The 20610-nt window shown below is 40.5% G+C and overlaps 1 long non-coding RNA gene across 1 annotated transcript in view; it reads right to left on the bottom strand.

Moving 5' to 3' along the window:
- The window catches only part of LOC122162544, a 62783-nt gene extending 42562 nt beyond the window's left edge, over positions 1–20221 (bottom strand). The window contains exon 1 of the long non-coding RNA XR_006169581.1: positions 20154–20221. This is a non-coding gene — a long non-coding RNA (uncharacterized LOC122162544). The remainder of the gene's footprint in view (positions 1–20153) is intronic.
- Between the last annotated feature and the right edge of the window lie 389 nt (positions 20222–20610).

Raw genomic sequence — 20610 nt, 5'->3', positions numbered from 1 at the left:
CTAGGGATCTGTGGTAAAGACAGTGTTTACCAGCAGCTAGCATGAAAGACATTTCTAGAATAATTTTGTCCCAATCCTCGTGTTGACCAGCTCTGTGCACCCATCCCTCACCCTACAGAGAAGATAAATCAGTTATGAGACTATAGAGATTTTTGAACAGCTTAGATTCAGAACAGCTCTCTAGGCTTGACTCTCAGATACAAGAAATGGTCTTAACAGTAATAGTCATTATTGTGATGTAATGAAATGCTGCCTTCTGAAGAGGCTGAGACTCTGAGCAAATCTGTTTATCCTGAGAAATTAAAACCCAGCCCTCGAGGAGAAAAGCTGCAATGTAAACAAGTAGGGAAATATCACTCAACCTCCACAAATTAGCAGATGAAAAAAAAAATGTCAGGAAACTAAGAGTCATTTATCTTCCTAAGTCTCAATTCTTGTGAGTCTTGATATTTACCTCTTTTGTAATATTTGGCTGGCTGTATGTATGGCAGTATAATTAATGAACATTATTTTCACTCCAGAAAAGGGAAATAGAAGAATTTGACCAGAATTAAGCTCTCTGCCTCTTCTGGCAGAGGATCTCTCAGAAGGAATCAGGACTGTGAAATGGACAGGTGTTTAGCAGGATGAAACAGAAATAGGCTGAGAAGAGGGATCTCCTTTGCAACCCTAGGCATTCCGTTCACAGACTTCTGAAGAGCACAGTAGTCTGTGCTTCTTTCCTCCTCTGACATTCATGTATTGTATTTGCAGTAATGCACAACAGACACTAAAGCCAGCTGGATGTGTCTTGTGCTACTGATATGGTAGCATGCTTACCAACACAAATGAGCCCTTAGCATGTTTAGACAAGTTGGCAGGTGCATTTTGCTGCCTGCACCAAGCTCCATGTTGCAGTGCCAGTGATGCTGAAATTCACCTTAAGTAAGCTGAAGCTATAGGCAGGGCTGCAAAGCACACACATTAGACTTATGTAATGAGTGTTAGAGCTGTAGGGATTACCTGAGAGCCTGCAATGAGCCTGTCTTTGCCATAGTCAAAGCACAATCCTTCTTATTTTACAGATTAGGTCTCCCGAAGACCCTTATGCATCAGCTGTGCTGTATCTGTCAGCAAGAGATAGAGCTATTACAGCTCCTGCCAGGCCACCAGTCCTGGATCTCTGCTAAAGAGTCTTGATCCAATTCAGGCAGTCACCAATGCTCCCCAGCTGAATTCAGGGCCTTCCCTCTCCAGGCCACTGCCCATCCCAGAGATGTCTGTCCCCTCATCACATGCACAAACCCACACTCCCAAAGCCCATTTCCCTCATTTTTCTTTCTCTTGGCAGGCAACACTTCTTCCTCCTTCCCTTACTTTGCCCAGACTGAGTCCACTCTTGAGACAGCTAATATCAACATGGCAACATGTGAGGCCCTGTCTCTCCTCTTCCACCATGGTGGCGAGACAGCTGTGCTAGAATCACCTGAGGTATTAGGGCTTGAATCCTATGAGATGGAATTAAGGCATAAAAATACACACTCTCAGAAGCTACAATACAGTGGCAGAAAAGGTTATTGGAGGCAAACAGACTCTTAGCTATTGCAGTGTGGTGGGAAAAGGAGCATTAATTAGCAGCTTAAGTGTTGTGTCCAAAGGTGTGGCATGATGTTTATCAGGGGATGACCAAGCTTATTCTTCAGCCCATGCAAAAGCGATTAGCAGGTGTAGAAAAGCACAAATGATCTGAAAAATATGTCCAGAAAATGACTGCTGATTTTTAATCCCCGAATATCTGAAGGGTTCCACTGATAATTGTATGTATCATTGCAAAGGCACACAGGAGACACTTCTTTCACGAAACCTCAGAGTGAACTGCTGAAATATCTGCCTCTAAGCAGCATAGACACTGAGACCAGAAATGACTGGAAAACTAAAAAGAAAATTTCCATGAAATAAAAATGGAAAAAAAAGATAGATTAAACCATAGCTGCATGATCAATTAATCAGTGACTACTTACTTGGGAAAAACAATAAATCTCTGGTAGAGTTGCCTGAAAAATGATCACCTGTTGCTTATATTCTTCCCTAGGCTCACTGGTAGGATGTCAGGCTGGCTGGATCTTTGATGTGCTCCACTAGCTGTTGATTTGGTTCCATATATAAGTTCAATGAAAGAGGGTAATAGTGTTGGGAAATGGACTCAGATTTCCCACATACAGCAGACATGCACATGCTACCCTTTAAAGTCCATGCAGACAAAAATAAATTAAATGGAACCGAGAATTTTCTGAACAAAAAAATCAAGAGTTGTGCTTTAGCATCTTTGATCACAGCAACGAGTGTGAATAGCTGTACTTAAACCAACGGATTTCTAGTAAAACTTTAGGTCTTGAGGAAATATAGTTTTTTTCTCATGAGCGTAGTAATAGTAACACAGATCTGAACAATGGTTTTATGCCTATTCACAAAACAAACTTTCTTGAAACAACTTGAATGAGCTACTTTGGATTACACATTACGATGTGTTTCATTCTTTCTTAAAAAAAAAAAGAAAAGAAAAAATATCTTCATAACTAAAGACCTCAGAGTGCGTCTGCATCTCAGCTTGCTATTAATACCAATACTATAAAATATTTGAGAAAATAGCTCCTGCCTTGAATCAAACTTTTTTATGCAACAAAACACAGATTCAGGCACATGCTTGAATTAAAGAACATGATTAATTTCTCTTGGTGCCCAGGACTTTGCTGTTGATCTGTTTCTATTGCTGGGTGTAACATTAAGACTATTGTTGGTTTACACCAAACACTCTTTAAAACAAGGATTATCTTCTATTTTATATCTGTAAGGTATAATCAAGCTCTGATTCTGACTAGGGCCTTAGTCACTGTTATCATCTTAAGTAAATAAAAAATAATGATATTATGATGATGGGGCAATAAATTACATGTATTCAAAATAGTTGTCTGAGGCTTTGGAGTCAGGGTGTTTCCTAGTGAAGGGGAATTCTTGGCTGTTGGGCTATTTCCAGAGAGACTTTTTAATGCATCATTGCTTTGAAATATGTTTCACTACTGCAGACTCACAATTTGGACTTTGGACATGCTTGCATTTCTGCTGGCAGATAAACTAAAAAATTATGGAACTGATTTTTGCTTTTTTGTTTTCTGATTTTTGTTTTGTCCATATTTGCATTTTCTCAATTTTTTAAAATTAGTAGGTGTCCAAGATATAATATAGGGTTTTTCCTTTACTTTTCCTCCTTCTGGATGTAAGTAATATTTTCTTGCATGTTTCATTTCATCCTGAAGTATTTTTTCTAAAAGAAATTAACCCATATGCACAAATTGGATGGACAAAGAGTGGCATTTTAAATCCACTTCACTGTACGTATCTTAGCAAAATAGATTTTGCTTTTAGAAATTTGGAAGAACCAAACTGTTCTCAGAAGTGGTTTAAGAAGAAACAGACTTTCATTCCTTTCAGAAATCCGGCCAACTACCACACCTGTGTGTGCTTGGATTTACTTGTTCAAAAGTAACGGTATAAGTAGTACACTGCAACGCATTCAACAGGAAATTGATTTAGGAAAAAATTAAAAAAAAAAAAAAAAAAAAAAAAAAAAGAGAGAGAGAAGGAAAGTAAGAATAAAGAAAAATGTGTTTGAAAATGATCAGCTTTTCACAGCAGTTATTGATACTTTGTCAAGTTATAAACAAGTTCTATTAATTTTTGCTGAAAGCTGGAAATGCTTCCACCCAAAACAACATAGAAGTATTCTGTGGGAGAAGTAATTCAGTCTCATTTTGATTGTATGCTGAGCTCTTCAACTGGCATTCATTCTTATGAAATGAATTCTATGGCACCCAGAGACCTTTCAGTTTCATGGAAAGAAGTAGGAAGACATAAATTAGCTAAACAGGCAAGAAAAGCTAGGCTTGAGATCCTGTGCAAACTTCACCTGTTTTAGAGGGGGGATGGTAATAACAGTAGCCTGCTGCAATTAGCCATTGACGCTTTACATTGATGCCAGCTCTGAAATGGTTTTGTTCAATGGAGCTGTATTTGCTGTACAGAATAAAGCTAATCTCCCAGATTTGTTGTTTGTACACAGAGAGGGTCTCATGGGTGAAGTGGCAATTTGTGGCCATCTTGACTACGAGAAGTATTCAAGTTTAAAATTTGGGGTGGTTCTGTTCAAAGCCAGTTGTTGGTCTCAATGATCCTTGTGGTACCCCTTCCACCTGACAGTATTCTATAATTTATGAAATTTTTTGATGTAGGAGGAAAATTACCAGCAAAACTTTAACCCTGAATGAGGCAACAGCAAAATTCAGGCTTCTCAGGGAACTACTTACTAAGTTTGTTTATGTTTGACAACAATATATTTTTTTCCTCCATAAAATTAAGATAATATAAAATGTCAATTCCCTTCTCTTCCCTTCCATTTTTTTCCAGTAGAAATATCAGAAATATTTAATGGTTCCACAAAATAAAAGAAATAGTCTATTACTAGTACCATATTACATACATGACAAAAACTGATCTTCACCAGTAAGATGGTGCAGCAAAGGAATGACTTATTCAGAGAGACTGTAAAACTCCCACCCTAGAAGGCTTTTCAGACTGAATTAGGCAAAGGTGTGATCCTCTGAACTTGCTAATAGTCTTATTTTCAGAGCTGATTTGGACTAGGTGTCTCCAATGTAGCTAATAGTTCTGTGAAACCTGCATAGGAGTCTTTTTTTCCACTGTCCAACACTAAATGTGTTAGGGGTGTTTAGGTACCAAGATTACTATGCATTAAGAGACAGGCTAAGCAGATTAACTTCCTTTACACCTGTCTTGCAAAATAGTTACTACCACTACTAACACAGCTGAAGACCATCTCAGCCTCTGAAAAAATCTTCCCTGCTCCTCTTCACTAGCACCCATTTTCTACAACAGGCTTTGATTCAGCTCCACAAATCCTGAAGCAACCCTTGACAGGCAAATATTGTCCTAGGCAGCTGTTGCTATATCTCTGCTAAACAGTTCTAAGATTAATGCTTTCCATTTCTTCTTCCCCTTCACTGCTACTGCTGTAACTCTCCTGTTATCACTCACTTTGGCTTGCATTAACAATCCCTCATTTCTCAGAGAAAGGGAAACCTGTCAGTGTCACTCAGAAAGGCTGCAAAAAGAGACAATGTGAAACAATGAAGCTGAAAACTGAGTGTCTGTCTCTATTTATAACACAGAGGAATAAAGGTTTGTAGCTCTTTATCAGGATTCAGCAACAATCTAGACGAAGTGGCATAGATACATTCCTGACAATAGATTTTGTGGGGAAAAACGTTAGGACTTCAAAGCGGGTGTAGAAGTGGTCCACATATGACATACAGGAGCATTTCATAAATACATTCTACATATGTGGAGAGCAAAACAGTGGTGGTCAGTGCTGTTTGGAGAAGGGCTGTTAGCTCTGTTCTCTGATTGTACAGCACCTTGTGAATGGTGGTCAGGATTTGTGGTAGAGTTCTGGATATCTTCATAAGACAAATGATTGCAGTCTTCCCCTTATTCTAAGACTCAGCATTCCTTTTCAGCTGGACACAATGATAGCAGATAGCAGATAGTCTTATCAGACTGAGTTCTGATTAACACTAATAACAGGAATGCTGAGGGGGTGGGATGCGTGTAAATTCATTAAAGCTCATAAGAAATTCCATTATTTGGTCAAACCAGATGCTCATCCACAGATGATCAATTATCTCCTGCAGTGGTGAGGGGCAAAAATTTGGGAAAAGTATACGAGAAACAAGACAAATATTTTGTAATTCATCTCCCCAGCTTCCTTCTGTGGTTTGTGGAGTCCCTCTGCAAACAGTGCATCTTGTTACATGTATATCAGTGCATTTGTGCTCCATGAGGATTTTTCCTAATTCTTTTTTGAACTCCTTTTCATTATTATATTCCCAGTGTCCTGTATTTGGAGTGTCTCACCCTAACTGTGCATCATAGTAAATATAATGCATGTTTTTGTTTTTGTTGTTTTTTTTTTTTAATCAGTCTTACCTTTGTGGTTGCACTGCTTAATGGGTACAGGCAAGCTTTGATTCACATATGTAAATATACAGAATGACTGTACCTGCTCTCCGCAAGACCACACAAACATATTTGCAAAGCATATGCTTGGAAGAAGCCGGAATAATCCAAATTAACTCTGGATTTGTGACCTACAAAAGCCCAGAAAATAATCTGAGCAGCCCAGAATCTCACCCTCCCTGTCAGTAGCTCACACTACATTGCTGTGGTATACTGTTAATTTCAAGTGATTAGAAGGTGACTCTCTAGCACTGCTTAGGGAGAAACCAAGAGCCTTCTCTAGCACTGCTTAGGGAGAAACCAAGAGCCTGCAAAGTCAAGCTATGTACGAGTAGGCAGTCAGGTACATGCCTGGCTTCATCCATATACTGCTGCACACATCACAGCTGTCGTGGAAGGGAAGGAGGGAGTTGAGGGGCCATTAACCTTCTTCTGATTTCGTTATTTTGATACATCTCTGCAATTTCTGGTTGAAGCAGGAATGGAAAGAAAGAGACAGAAAAGTACAAGAGCTCTGAGATGCCACAAGGAAAATGCCTGTTCTTCTATTATTTTAGGTTTGGATGCAAAGGAGAAATGCAGAAGTTCTGTGAAGAAGTTCTGCCTAATTGGTTCAGATCTCCTACCTGAGGCAGTGTGATTGGCCACTGAGCAAAAATAATCCCTCCACCCTCTGCCAAATGAGTCCATGGACATTCTGTTTATCAGACTGGAAGATGCAACTGCTGAGTATCATTTCGTTCACTGAGATAGCATTAAAGATAGACTCACAATCGAAGCCATTCAACAGGTGTGAATTAATAGTCAGAGATTATTCGGTCAACAAAAATCTGTTGGTTTCTTAAGAGACACTATCTTTCCCATTAGAGACCAAGAGAGATTCATCAGTTTGGGCATTTAAAATGGTAATCATATTAAACAGAGACAACAGCATTTATGAAATGAGATGGTGCACTGATGGCTATGTCACAGGAAGTAGCACCTACAGCCCCCTGGCCATGAGTCATGTCACCATCATCAGCCTTTTACTAAATGGATATCTGAAGACATGATCTTGCCACACTTAGTATCAACATATCTACCTGGTCTGCTGTGAGAGGCTGTCATAAATTACAAATGATAGGCATGTTGTTTTTTATCCCCAAACCTTATGTAAAAGTGTGTATATGACTAGAGAGATAAGGAAACTGCACCTCAAAACCTTTCTGCAGAGAATAGTGAGAGAAGGGGAGACCCAAGCCCCAGTTCTCTTATTTCCCTACCGTGCACAATCTGTGCTCTATCTTGTATCATCTCCCATGGCTCAGGGTATGCTGGCAGCAGATTTAAAACAGGTCCAGTGATCAGGGACCCTCTGTAGTCTCCCAGAGTCCCAAATGCTCTGTCAAAAACTTAGAGTACCTGAGCATCATTTGTTACTCCCTGGAGATCAGTGCACCTCCAAAGTTGCCCTATCACCCTGAAATCAGTCTGTACATCAGGCAAGATTTAGGTTAAAAGCAAAGCGAGTTTTAGCCCGCCAAAATGCAAAGTTGAGAAACTAATTACTAGATCTGGAAAACGGATACAAGGAGACAAAGCCATTAGACACCACTTTATCTGCCTGTGCTTGGACCTGTTCCCAGTCTCTAATATGCTCAGCAAAGAGCTGACAAGACATATTTGCAGCTTATTACATTTTAGGCCCAGCACCCAAGGCTCATCCTTCTGGCAGCTTCTCCTCACTCTGGAGTCATTCACTCAGGACAAAGCCTCCCTCTACAGATATCTCCTTCCGGGGACCCCATTCAGTGAAAGTAATGCCACAGGAGTTTCCTTTAAACCAGACCCTGCTTAATTAGTTCAGTTTGAGTAACGATTTCTGAGATGGGCTATAAGAAAAGCCTCATGATGTATTTGCTCATGAAATGCTATTTCAGGTGGGTGGGCGAGACTATTATTACCTCAGCTGTCAGTAGATCAAACATTTATGTTTGAAAGAGGAGCTGCAGAGCTGGAGCCAAAATGCTTCTGAGCTGGCACATTACAATTTCTGCAGCCTATGGCTCTGAAACAGCGTCAGCAGTGACATTATGTTTATTACCTGTGTGAGTAATGATAATAAGACCACCTGCCTTCAGTGCTTTTAGTCTCTCTCATCTCATAAGAAAGAAGATTAATAGTGTTAACCCCAGTTTGAAAACATGGAAACTCAGGTCCTCTGAGCAGAGCAAGAAATAGCTTGTCCTGTAGCTAACAGGAAGACCCTCTCTTATCTCCCCTTATCTCAGTACTGACTGAGAAGGTAGCACTGGGCTTCTGGAGCTAGTCTGCATGCTTCTGAAGAAGCTTGAAATGCAGATTTCCCTCCACCAGTATTTGCTTTTCTGCTTATCAGCTATTTTTCTTTAATTTCCCTGTTGTGAAATTGATTCAAGCTCAATCCAAGACTTCTGTAGTTACTCTTTAGGTGAAAGGAGTTTTATTCCTGGAAGTTACCTACTTGGTTTTCTCATCTGGAAATAAAGATGGTAACTACAGGAATGTCAATCTCCTACCCAAAGGTAAGGTTGCAGAATGAAGAGAGGCATCTCTCCTTCCACTGCCTAGATGAGATCCTTCCTAATGCACCACACCCCTTCCTGAGTCTTTGTTTAGGCAATATAAATGGATGCAGTTACCTCAAAATCTTTCTCCACTCAATGTTGTCTCTAGAAATGGGGTTCTGGCACCTGAATAAGCCCCAGGAAATGATGGAGGTGTACTTATCCAAAGAGCACAGGACACAGCCTTTACATTTCCTTGTATCCACATGAGCTTCTTATGGAAAATGGCCTGAGAACATGAAGTGCCTCCCAGTTTTTTTCACTGACAGCATTTGTGGTACTGCTGTGACCTGAGAGAGAAGGGGACCAGCCAGTCATGGGGGATGGCCATCAGCTGCAGCTGGAGAGCTCCTTTTCAAGCAGACCTCCACTGTCTCCAAGTGCAAGCCATTAGGCTACCTTCAGCAAGAATAACAGGCTCTATTATGGAGGGCATAAATGATTGCTTAAGTGGTAAGCTCACAATGACTTGCTTAAAAATAACACCACACTCCTAGAGAAGATCTTTGTTAACAAAAGAGAGATGCTGTTTGCATGCAGAGACAGATAGGTCCAGATTTTTTAATGGCTCATTAAAGAGATCTCTAGACTCACGGAAAGGTGTATGCCTAGAAATGGTCTTCCATGAGAAATAATTCACAGGTGAAAGAAGGTTCAAGAGATAGTAGTAGCTCAGAAGTTGAAAAAGAAGCCCACAGTATGCATAATGAATTAATTTTTTAAATTTCTTTTCTTTTAACAATTAGCATAATGCCTTCTTGTAACGAGTTCTCTGAGTGACAAGGCTCGGCATTCCAAAGCAGCCAGTGGAATTAAATTGGTTCCTACTTACTCTGAATATGAGTTCTCCTGACCAGGCCACCTAGGGTGGAGGAATGCAGGCATAACCACCTCTTCTTTCAGCACACAGAAATAGAAGCACAAAGCAACAGCTCTTTTTAGCCATCCACCTTTTTAAAAGACATGCTGTTGCTTTGGACTTATATCTCCTAAAAAGTTTCAGGTGAGGTCTTCTTTAAGAAACAAATGAACAAAAAAACCCAAACAGAACAGGAAGTAAAAGGTCTGAAGATAGATGGTCACACTGTAAAATCTATCAGTGGAAGTTTTAAACACAGACTTACTGTTTTTTTCTTGCTCTGGACATGTGAACAGGTTGGGCAAGGAAAACTTCTTAGTGTGATATTCTTAACAGTCATTCCTAACACCTATTTCTCCATGAATCTCATTTGATTTGCTCAAAATTTGCAAGCTCTTTTCTCAAATGCTCCCAGCCTGAGAGCTAGAAAGTTGTAAGTTCAGTATGGTTTTGGTTGTTGTTTTTGTTGTTGTTGTCTGTTTGTTTGCTTGTTTGTTTGTTTTTGTTTTTTGCTAGATGCACTAAATGCCAGTCAAAATCACAAGGAAGTGTTTGGAAGGAAGTAATAATAACAAACAGTTTTCACACCAAGTTGCAGGTATTGCAGCTTAGTCGTTTACAAAGATGACTGAACACTTAGGGCCTTAGCAAGAAGAGGCCTTTTCCTCCTTGAGCATTCTATGTTGTAAAGATAGCTTGCAAAACACACGCTGGTGTGAAGGCATGCTTTGACCACAGAACACTTTTTTTATCCATGGAGTCTGAGTAGGATTTTTCAGTCTGTTATTGTTACTCCATATAGAGGGCATACAATATTAGCTGTGACAGCTTTCGTATGTGTAGCAATGACATTCAACTCTGCACCACGCTCATCAGCAAAAACAATGGAGAGGCAGCTCTCAAAGCATGGCAGAAGGAACACTTCTTCAGGCTGGTTTGGATAACATGTTCTTTTTCCGTTTCTTTGTTAAAAGGCATATAGCTACATTGTTTATCATGACAGCAGCAGTGTTTATCTTACCAGGATTATGTTAAAGCAAATTTAATTGTATTAGCATAAAACATATCCATGTTAGCAGTGATGCAATGTGTTTATCATGAATATAAAGGTTGCTAAGTTTTTTGCTTTCAGCTGGAATTAGAGCAGCAACAAGACCCTGAAACATATGGAACACATTTTCAGTTTTATGTTCGTGTCTCTCAAGAAGGATCAGTACATTTGCAAAGATTCTTTATGTGCTCTACCATGGGCAGTGATAGCATGGGTGTAACAGCATTGACGTTTCCTCCTTCATCTTCCCATTTAAACCTGAACCCAAATGTTTGGGAATTCTTTAGAGGCTTGACAGCTGGCCCTAGCTTGCAAACATCATTCCGCATCCACTGCTTGGTTCTTATAAAAGATTCACACTGTTTATAGCACAGCCTTCAGCAAGAGAGACTGGATACAAGATATTGCCAAATTCCCTCTCATCTGTACCTAATGATGTGTATTAGATCTGGTTAAAGTGAAAACTGTGGGAAGAATCTGGATTTTAAATCCTCTTAGTATGGCCACCTTGATTCGCTTTAGCTTTCATTACTGAAAATATTAAGATCAGGAAGACTAATTTCTTCTTCTTAATCTGGACACTATAACTAACTATAAAATAAGTTGTCTTCAACCCTTCCACATACTTAGGAAACTCAAAACCTTTGCTCACAAGGACAGCAATTTCTCCATACTGATCAACTAACTATTCTATGCTAGGACCATCTGAAGAGATTAAGTATCCATTTTCTGATCATCTGACAAGACATAAGCCTTCCTTTCCTGTACGGGCCTTTTGAATCCTCTCTGCTTTCTTAAAGGCTCCTTTTACCTACCCCTCGTGTCCAATCTTCCTCATTGCTTAACAGAGTTTGTTATTTACAGCTTGAAACCAGCTTAAAATAAAAATCTGGAGTAAGTATATCTGATTCACACCTGCATAATATGATATATCCTGCCATCCTCAACATATATACTAGGATCTAAAAGACTGGGTCCCACAGCCTTATACTTACAGACTAATTAGTTGTCACATTTATCTTTCAGCCTACATTTTCCTTAGGAGCAATAAAAAATAAGAAAACCCAGAAGTGTCTAAGAGAAACACTGTGTTATGGATTTACATAAAACCTAAACAGGAAAAATATTCTTCATGGTATCATTATAACTACCAAGTGTAGCCTTGCCCTGGCAACAGGAGTTTGATCCTGAACCACTGGAATATATTTCAATTTTCACTTCTAGAACTGTGAGAAGATGCGATATTTGAACACAAGGCAGCAGAATATGAAGTCAGGGTGGAATGAAGTACCACCACTGATGCAGTAGATTCAGCATTGTCAAAGCAGCAATGGCTCATTCATCAACTGATGTCATCTCTACATGCACCTCAAGATTGAATGCTTCCAGGAATGTTTGCCTTACCCGGATGCCAATTCCTGCTCTCAGCTTTGGGTAAGGTAATAAAATAGTACGGAACTTTAATTTAAGAATTTGAATTCTTATGTCATCTGCCTGCAAATTTTTGGCTTTATATTCTAGAAATCTGTGAGTATCCTTTCACTCTTCTGGAGGTTAAACTGTAATCTAATCAAATTATTGTAGAGACCTATCTGCAGGATCCCAAATTGGACAAAGTTGCATGTAGTATTTCTGTATAGTGGAGTACCAATGATTCCATCAAGTAGTTAAAGGCTTTGCAGAAGAGTGAATTTTAGCATTTCCATCTGGTATGTCCCTCTCTTCAGGCAAAACTTGACAGAACTTTCCCACTACCCTATGAAGAATAGGGACAAAATCAAGCCTGTTCTATAGCACATGAGTTGATCAGAACATTTTCCCTTGCACAAATGTACAGCACTGAAGCTTTGAAAATGCAGATGTTTTATCGGAAAGTCAGAATGTTTCAACACACACATATTGCTCACAAATATTGCAATCTACCTAGCTCCTTCTCCAATAATTCTCTCTACTCCAGGCTGTGGAGTCAGGCTATATCATTATCAGATTGCGTTTTTGTTTTTAAGAATATCTTTGTTAGTTCTTAAATATGGCACAAGATACTATATAGAGATAAGAGGAAGAGGAGAAGTATGTACACTTCTTTGGGGTTTTTTTATTCCATCTGTGAAGTTCTCATTTGTCTTACATCTTCTATTTTTGTCACAATCAACTGTATTTGGAGAAAGCCTCTGAGAAAAAGAGGGAGCTCGAGTCTTATTACCAAGACTGAAAAATGCTGCAAGTTCTTACTTCCGCTCTCATAAAACAGCCATGTAAGTCCTTCATCCATCCCAAAAGGTTAACATATCAGTCACTGTTTTATCTCACAGAGGAGCTTGTCCATGGACCATAAGTTCAAAGCTTCAGTTCTTCCCTCTGTTTTCCAGCTTCCTGTCCACTACTGAATGGCAAGTAGTATAAAAGCCACAAAATTCCAAACTATATGTAGCATAGAACAGCTGTTTGTCCCCAAATCCCACTGAGCTGACTACAACACACAACAACACACAAATTAGAAGTTTTACCTAATCACAGATGCCCTACCACGTCATTTTTGGCTCTAAATTATGATGGTCTGTGGGGTTCACTCCTGCAGCTCTGTCTCTGAGCAGCGGGTTCTTTCAAGGGCCTGTGGTTTAGAAGTGCCTGAGTTTAGAGAAGGCTAAGGGAAAAGGGTTACTGACTCAGTGTTACTGTTAGGCCAAATAGCCCCCTACTTATACAGCTTGTGAACGGAAAAAATGTCCACCAGAGTCCTGCAGATAACAGATGGGGTAAACAGGAGCCATGAGCTACTTCTAAGTTTCTTATCTTTCCAGTTATTTTCCTTATTGCATAAGATACTGTATAAGACCTTAGCTTTCACTGAAAGAAGATAATTGAAGCTTCCTCAGTTTTGTCAGTGGAAATTGTATAAGTAGCACAGACCTCACAACATGAAGTAGAACAGAGCCTACCTACCATCAGCACCTTGAGCTTTGGATGAGGATTCCCACTGAGTTCAAATGGAGGTGTTGTTTCTGAATGGCGTCTCCAGACAGCTCAGTGGAGAATGGGCTGAGGCCCCAGTTTGCCAGAGGAATTCAAACTGAGCTGAAAAGATGGCAATGCTCAATGCCACACAAATGCTGAGTGTGATTACTGAAGCAGTCATTGCCAAATTTGTTTTGTGTTACTTAAGAGCAGCTATACTCTGCAAATTCAAGGGCCTGTGTTTCCAGATGTTTGACTGGGAAGCTGGGAACAGGCCTAGGATGTCCCTGTCCCCATGTTTGTCTTCATGCATTCATTTTGGTGAGTTCATTGCTAACACTGAGATAGAGAAATGCTGTATTTAGCCATACTAATCCATCCCCTATATCTAACCTTTGCTTCTTGAACATAAAATACTCCAGCAACACTCAGAATAACTCCAGGACATACATGACAACAACTTCAGGATCATCACAAAGGCCTTCCTGACAGATGTGAAGACTTGAAGGCATATTTCAACCTGACATTGCTCAGCCTTTTTTTGTTTATGCACCCTGAGTTGCATAATGCATAGAAAGCCAAGCAGAGATGGGAAAACATTTATGTGGTTAGGCTGTGGCTTTTTCTCCAAAAATACACTCAGCAGCTCTATGCCACAGGCATGCAAATGAGTAAAAGTTCAGTTTGCATTTTAAAGTCAGAGATACAATTGATGCGTTTTCACCTGTCACGTCTATCAGAATTCTCCTCCCTGAGGAACAAAGTCCAATGAGTCAATGATTCACATACCAGTAGCAATAAAACTTTCCTGCACATAGTATTTTACAAGTACATGTTTCATTATCGGAGGCAAGGCAACCCTGGCAGATGCTGGCATTGCAAGTGCTCTTTGAGAGCTGGTCTTAGTTGTGCCTCTTCAGTTCCTATTAGCAGTGCCTTACTTTGTATTTACACCACTTTCTTCATCGCAGCTATTTTAAAATGAGAGAATACCCACTTCTCCTGAACACAGCTCTGTGTTGATTACCTGAGAATCATTACTAACTGAACATCGTTACTGTTCTAATTTTTTGTAAGTATTAGTCTACTTCCAAGGAGTCATACATTCATGGTTTCCTAAGTAACTGCCAGCTCTAAATCTGGAGACCCATGTAGACACTAGAACAAGTACTGCGTATCTGGCAGTAAGAACTTGCACCTGCTCTACTTATGTGTAATTGAGACAAGACTGCTGGGCTTTTATTTTGTGAGCAGAGAGTAATATATGAATAAAAAAAAAAAAAAAAAAATGAGGTACTTGCAAAGTACAGAAAAGTTGCAGTAAAGTTATGCATGTGACTTAATACTTCAATAATTTTCCACAGAACTGTCCTTCCTCTTGCAAACAGCTTCCACAGAGCTCACACCATACACATAAAGGTATTTATTGTCAGAGAGGGTAATAAAACTCTCAGGAAAAGGCTAAATTCGAGGTTCAATTACAAGAAAACCAACAGACCTTAACAGTTGATTGCTGGATATCTTACAATGAATTATCACAATGCATACTAGATAGCTTTCCCCTAAATGGAAACCCTGTGGTTACACAGGGATTTGAGATGGGAAATAGCAGAAACACTGGCTCATTACTTATTTTTTTTACTCTATAGTATTTCTGTGTTACCAGACATTTGCAACCCTTCAGAATTCATGGATTTTGCAGTGCTAGGCTTTCTGTTTCTGTATCAGACACACCTGAACATGTTGTCATCAGATGGGATGCAACAGACCAGGTGGGACAAGAGTGTTCTGAGTAGCAAGATGGCTGGACTTACTAGCAGAACTTTAAACTGGACTTGATGGGGGAAATTTTTTTTCTGAGTAAGAGAGAAGGACTAGGAAACACTATCACTTCAGGAAGCAGTAGGGAAAAGCCTCAGATTTGTCTCAGAGGAATGCAGGAGGGCTCTTCCAAGAAGACAACATGGCCAATAGTCCAGCTGTAGCGCCTGTACACCAATGCGCACAGCATTGGAAATATGCAGAAAGAGCTGGAAGCCATCGTGCAGTTAGAAAATCACAACCTAATTACTATCACAGAAATTGGAATGATTCACTTAACTGGAATACCACCACTGAGGTCTGTAAGCTTTTTAGAAAACATAGACAAGGCAAGAGGAGTGGATGAGTTGTCCTCTATGTTAAGAAGTGGATAGACTGTGAAGAGCTACCTCTGAGAAACGACCATGACCAGGCTGAGAGCTTGTGGTTTGAAACTATGGGACAGACAAATAAGGGACATCTGGTGGTCACAATCTACTACAGGACACCTGGCCAGAGGGACTCTGCTGACAGTATCTTCTTGTTTCAGCTACAAGAAACATCTCACTAAGAAGGTCTCAACCTGATGGGAGATACCAACCAAATGGGTGGTTGCTGGGAAAGCAACACAGTCAGATGAAAACAATCCAGGAAACTCTTGGCATCTTTCCAGTCCGAATATCTGACAGACCAACCAGAGATGAAACATTACTGGACCTGGTGCTTACCAGTGCAGAGGAGATCATTAAAGAGGCCTGGGCTGTAGCAACCATATTCTGGTTGAGCTTATGATCTCAAGAAATACGGGCCTTGCAAAGAGCAGAGACAGGGCCCTGAAGTTCATGAGAGAAAACCTCAATCTGTTTCAGGAATTATTGGATGCAATCCCCCAGTAAAACTGTCTTTAGGGGCACAGAAAAAGGACAGAACTGGTAGATTTTAAGGACACCTTTCTGATAGTACAACAGCTCTCCTTTCTCCTCCTTAAGAAATCAAGCAAAGGAGGCAGAAAATCAAGGACTAGCTGGTCGAAGTGAGGGAAAAGAAGGAAAAGTACAGTGGAAGAAGGAATGAGTGTCCTGGGAGGAGTAAAGGGATGCTGACCAGACATGCAGAGATGGGATCAGAAAAGCCAAGGAACAAATGGAAATGAACATGGCAATTGATATGAAAAACAAATCAAGAAGAGATTCTGCAGGTACATTGGTCAAAAGAGATAGTCAAAGGAGATTGTATCCCCTCTGATAAATGAGAAGGGAGAACTGGCTTCAACAGATATAAAGAAGGTGAGGTATTCAATAAATTCTTTGCCTCAGTCATTACTGTCAGTCAGGATTCCCATGCCTCTCATGTTTCTGAATATTTACAGGGGAGCTGGGAGAGGAAAATCTCTCCCAGTGTAAGTGCAGAGCAAATCAGAGACCACTTGATGAGACTGAATGTGTACAGGTCTATGGCACTCAATGACACACATCACAGAATCCTGAAGAAACTGCATGGTGTAGTTGCCAAGCTGCTTTCCGTAGTATTTGAAAAGTCATGCTTTCAAGTAAAATCTTTGGTGATTAGAAAAAGGAAAACATCACTCCCGTTTATAAGAAAGGAAGATAGGAAGACGCAGGGTACTACAGACCTGTGAGCCTCACATCTGTGTCTGGGAGGAACAAGGAGCAGATCCTTCTGAGAGTTACATCAAGGCACATTCAAGACAAGGAGTTATTCAAGGACCATCTCCTCCGAGCCCAGAAGCTGTGCATCCCAAGAAGAAGGAAGGTCAGCAAGAATTTCAGAAGGCCTCTGTGGATCAAGAAGTTTCTCCTGGACTTGCTTAGGTGCAGAAAGAAACCTACAGAGTGTGGAAGCGGGAATGGATTACCTGGAAGGGCTACAAAGAAGTTGTCTGAGCAGCCAGGGATCAGATTAGGAAAGCTGAAACCCAGATAGAATCAAATCTATTCAGGGCCATAAAGGGGAACAAGAAAAAAAATTATATTGGTGCATCAGTGATAAAAGGAAGGCCAGGGAAGCTTCTCTCCAGATGGAAAATGGAGATCTGGTCATGAGAGATACAGAGACAACTGAGGTACTCAGTGACTTCTTTGCCTTAGTCTTCACTGGCAAGGGCATCCAAGCTGCATCATCCAAGTTGCAGAAAGCAAAGGTAAGAACTGGGAGAAGCAAAATCTGCTTACTGTAAGTGAAGATCAGGTTTGAGATGACCTAAACAACATGAAGGTGCCCAAGTCCATGGGACCGAACGAGATCCATCCATAGATTCTGAGGGAACTGATGGATTAATTTGCCAAGTCACTATCCATCATATTTGAAAGGTCATAGCAGTTTGATGAAGTTCCCACTGTCTGGAAGAGGGGAAACATAACCCCATTTTCAAGAAGGGAAAAAAGATCTAGGAGCTACAGTTCAGTCAGTCTCACCTCTGTGCCTGGCAAGATCATGGAGCAGATCCTCCTGAAGGCCTTACTAAGGCACATGGAAAATAAAGATGGTGCGATTGGTGGTAACCAACATGGTTTCACCAAGGGCAAGTCATGCCTTACAAACTTGATGGCCTTTTATGATTATGCCAACCTCATGAAGTTCAACAAGGCCAAGTACAAGGTCCTGCACCTTGGTTGGGGCAATCCCAAGCAAAGATACAGAGTGGGTGGAGAATAACTTGGAGCAGCCCTGAGGAGGATTTGAGAGTGTCAGTTGATGAAAGACTCAACATGAACAAGTACTGTACATTTGCAGCCCAGAAGGCCAACCATACCCTGGTTTGCTTCAAGAGGAGAGTGATCAGAAGGTCGAGGGAAATGATTCTGCCCCTCTGCTCTTGTGAGACCCTACCTGGAGTACTACATCCAGTTATGGAGCCTCCAATACAAGAAGAACATTGAATTGTAGGAATGGGTCAGAAGAGGGCCACAGAGGTGATCAGTGGGCTGGAGCACCTCCTGTACAAGGACAAGCTGAGAGAACTGCAGCTCTTCAGCCTGGAGAAGAAAAGGCTCTGGTGGAATCTTATACAGCCTTCCATGACCTGAAGGGGGCCTACAGGAAAGCTTGGAAGGGGCTTTTAATAAGAGTATGTAATTACAGGATGAAGGTAAATGGCTTTAAACTGGAAGAGGGTAGATTTAGACAAGATATTAGGAAGAAATTCTTTATTGCGAGGGTAGAGAGATGATTGAACAGATTGTCTAGAAAGGCTGTGGAAGCTCCCAGGCATTCAAGGCCAGGCTGGACTGGGCTTTGAGCTGGCCTAGATGGAGGTGTCAGAATTACATGATCTTAAAGGTCCCTTCCAACCCAAACTATTCTGTGATTCTATGATTCTGTGATCTGAGGCAGACAGCATGGCTTCACCGTGGGTACATAATGTCTGGTCAGTCTGGAGTAACAACAGTAATGGACAAAGGAAGAGCAATTGATGTTATCTACATGGACTTCTGCAAAGCCTTTGTTATTGTCCTACATCACATTCTTGTCTCTAGACTGCACAAGTACTGCAGATGAAGCCACATTTACACACCTTAGGGCTTTCTCCCTCTACAGTAAATATGATTACTCTCAGACAACATAGTACCTGGCTTCACTGGGCCCCAGATGCTTTTGCCATCACTTTATATAACTTGTGCAATTGCTCTTCTGTTCATTCTAAAAGAATGTAAGACACTTTATGGTCATCATTTGTGTTTCTCAAGCAAATTACACAGGTGTGCATTACATGGGTTTTGATGTAAAGGCATATGGAGTTGGTTTGGGGTGTTTATAAGACTTCTGGAATGTTATTATAAGACACCATAAGACAGAGGGCATCCCAAAGCAGAGGGAGAAAATAGATGTTGGGGGACCTCCAGTCAGGTCTGAAGCTTGTACTCTAGGCAGATTATTATTACAAAATGTATATAACACTTCTTTCAGTGGAGAGACAAAAGACTGAGGTAATATAGAGACACAGGCTCCTTGCAGATACTGCACACTGCTGTGTACACGGAGGTGCTGGCAGGACATCTTCTTCAAGGCATCATGCAAGAAGATATCAGTGAAGAAATAGGTGTCATCAACCTGGAAACAAGGTCATTGATTTGAAGTGCGTTTGTCAATGATGTTTTACAAGCACTAACATGCAAGGGAAAGTAACAGGTATGGTATGAGATTTAATCCTCAGCTAAGTCAGTTGATAAAGTCACTATAGAGCTAGTCCTGTTTACAGCAACTAGAAATCCAGTTTCTGACTCTCAGGCAAATCTGTCCATTTAGAGAAGTCAGGGAAAGAGCAAACATCACAAAAGAACATGATATAACGTATTTCCTCTAAATGTTTCAACATGGGAAGAGTGGTAATGTTTTCCATGAGGTATCAGTAAGCCTCTCAGTGAATAACCAAGGGAGCAGAACCAAAGTTAAGTCATGCTAGAGGCAACCGACAGGTTTTTAATTGTTTTGTTCTTTGTTATGTTTTGTTTTTAATTCCACTCTCCCGTTTCACTCAGTATTAGGTAATTCATTATCTAATTTAAAAGAGGCATTAAGCATTAGAATCTCCACACTTTGCAGCTGGCATGTTTAGACCATCTCCTTCTGTGATCTCTTATTTTGGCTGCCTGCATTGCTTTGGCTGCTGGAGTAGAAATCCTTTGCTCCTGACTTTCAGAAAATCTGGATCTGTTTTCTTTTGAAGAAAGTTAGAGAAGCCAGTGTGCTGACTGCATAAACAAGGGCAAAGAAGCCTTCAGGATCACAGATACCTACGGGAAAATTGTCTGCAAAAGTTTTAGATAAATTATTCAAAGTGTCTAAAAAGGCTTGAAGTTTAGAAGTGACTTACCTTACAAATGACATGAAGAAATACCTGCCTGGACTGGGCTGTGCTATCCTTCCTCTTTTGTATGCTGGAGATGTTTCCTCTTTAGTAGAAGAACAACTGTTAGATGGAGAGTGAACTGTAAGGTCACATAAATTAAACTCCCTTCACTCACGCTCTCTTCAGGACTACCTCCACCTATGGCAGGGAGCCTAAGTAGGTGTAACTCACATGGGATCTGATCCAGTTCTCATGAAGTCAAGAGAGCCTTTCCACTGACTTTTATAGGTATTGGATCCAAGCCACAGTATGGAGCTGGAAGGTGTAAGTTAAAATCTCTCTCTTGGGTTTCCTGTTACATACACACAGTAATCCCTTTGCCTGCAGCTTGTTTCAGTAACACTTTGTGTTTTCTCATCCACGCTCTTTTGTGTGCAGCTTCTATAGAGTTAATATCCTAAGGCAAGAGCAAGACTATGAA

This window comes from Centrocercus urophasianus, unplaced genomic scaffold (assembly GCF_019232065.1).
Source record: "Centrocercus urophasianus isolate 14NV4802_14NV808 unplaced genomic scaffold, USGS_Curo_1.0 seq_21, whole genome shotgun sequence".
NCBI lineage: Eukaryota > Metazoa > Chordata > Aves > Galliformes > Phasianidae > Centrocercus > Centrocercus urophasianus.
The sequence above is the reverse complement of the archived record's forward strand: the minus strand, read 5'-3'. Positions and strand labels throughout refer to the sequence as shown.